Below are 2,120 nucleotides of genomic sequence, written 5' to 3'. Positions count from 1 at the left end.
CGCGGACTTGGTTATGCAAGTTCATGATCTTTAGATCGGAGTTGGCAATGTGCTTACAGAAGTCCACAGCTGAGTGTTTCTAAGTGAGTCACCCACCGTCTGGCAGTACTGGGGGCATCTCCTTTTGCCCAAGTACAGTTTAGTAGGTTGAACCTGCTGCACAGAGCTTAGCAGTAGAGCTTTCAACAAGGTAGATTTGATGAAAAAAGCAAAAATGTGACAGCGATGTCATCTTTGCTCTGTCATTTTTGGAATGGACACAATAAAGAGAGAAGTTAGTAACCGGGAGTAAGAAAAAGTGTGGGACAGGGGGAAGCTGAGGTGAAAAGAGAGCTGCAACACTTGAACACCAAACAGGACGATTAATTGAGAGCCCCTGAAACCCACTGCCCGGATACTGCTTAGCTGCAGGCTGGCTCTGTGTGTGTGTGTGTGTGTGTGTGTGTGTTGGCTTTTTGGTTTTGTTCAAGCCATGGCTGGTGTGACTGGGGGAAACACTGTGTAAGGTTAAAGTCCTTCCTGAGGCGGGCAGGTGCTGCGGGGAAGGCAGGATGACTTGGCCATTGGCACTGTCCTGCGTGCCCCAGGCAATAGCTGTTGCCTCAGCAGTTGCTCCTGTGCCAACAATGTATGGTTGCTCTTGTAGGCACAGAAATCTCTCTACCCACGCGCTTTGGCTTCTTGCTGGAGGGTTAAAGTTTAGTGGAACACATTGGTAAGCCTTGGATGAGGTAGAAGTTCTTAGTCCCAAGTTACATCCTGTACGGTTGCCTGCAAATGCCCAAGTAGTTCTCAGCCATACTATTTGCGTCAAATGTGTGCTGTGATTCTGGCTCATAAATAATCCTTCAGATCAAAACCAGGCATGTAATGAGCACCCTTTATTGTCAAAGTGCTATGCACAGAGGTACAGGTGTTTGCACACCTCATTAACCAAGAGCGATGTAATGCTTAAGTGGGGCCAGCATAAGTGCAAGTAATGTTCCCTCTTGTGGTCCAAGGTAGGAGAATCCAGCTTAGCTTCAGACAGTTTTTGCTGACATCCTGGGATTCATTTATGTTTGTTTGTATTCAGACTCGACAAATAAAGACGCAGTTAGTTTGTCTCTATTTTTTTTCCTGCCATTTGTCAACGGGGTGTAACTACTGCGTGGGTTTTTTCCTGGATTGCTTATTCAGTGCATGTGGAAAAAATACTGAGTATTCAATATAGGCATAAGTGCAGCTCCAGTTCCAAACTGGAGCCCTGGGTATCTGGTGTGGATTTGCACCTGTTTTCTGTGCTGTCTGGCAGCTGTAGTCAGATTTCACCACATGCATATAAAAGTAGGGCCATGTTTTACACATCTTAAAGAAACTGCGGTGATACACTGGATATAATCAGGTATGTGTGCCTTCAGATTAATATCTTTTAAAATCTCTCAGTTGCTGCCAACAATACATTCTGAGCACTTTAGAGACGAAACTCATGTTAAATTAGTAGTCAGTTTGTTTGAAAAAAATCGTCTGGAATTAATGTTAACGATTGGGCAATATGTAGCACACTTTTGCAATGAAAATGGTGTCTGTTATTAGGCAGCTTGATAAGTTTGGAAATATGGCTAGTGATGTATGATAGTTTCCTGATGTAACCCTGCCCATCAGTGAGGAAAGAGCCCTGGATGTTGAAGAATTCTGTATTGCTACTGCAGGCAATGTGTTAGGACTCCTAGCCCTAGCGCTAGCCCTAGCGCCCTAGTTGAGCTCTGTGACTAATCTAATTGTGAATTTAATTGATAAACAAGACCTAAAATTTAATCTTTCTCATTTTTTGCTTTTTACTTCTCTAGTTTTGCAGTGTTCCCTTCCAAGAAGAGATTTTCAGACGTGCTGCAACCTGAGTATTATGTGAGAGCCTTTCCTCCTCCTGTCTGGCAGGCTTCATTCCAATCAACCCATAGGTTCAAATGTTTTTTGGAAAGTGGCAGGAGAGATGCAGCATGATTATCTGTGCCTCAGTTGCTCGCAAAGTAGATTATCAGCATTGACAGGGCGGTAGAGGTAGGTAGGTACACAGTTTGGCCATGTAGAATTAAATTCTGCATCCTCTTGAGTTTCATAGTCCTGACAAATAGATCTGG

This window comes from Chroicocephalus ridibundus, chromosome 6 (genome assembly GCF_963924245.1).
Source record: "Chroicocephalus ridibundus chromosome 6, bChrRid1.1, whole genome shotgun sequence".
Taxonomy (NCBI): Eukaryota; Metazoa; Chordata; class Aves; order Charadriiformes; family Laridae; genus Chroicocephalus; species Chroicocephalus ridibundus.
The sequence above is the reverse complement of the archived record's forward strand: the minus strand, read 5'-3'. Positions refer to the sequence as shown.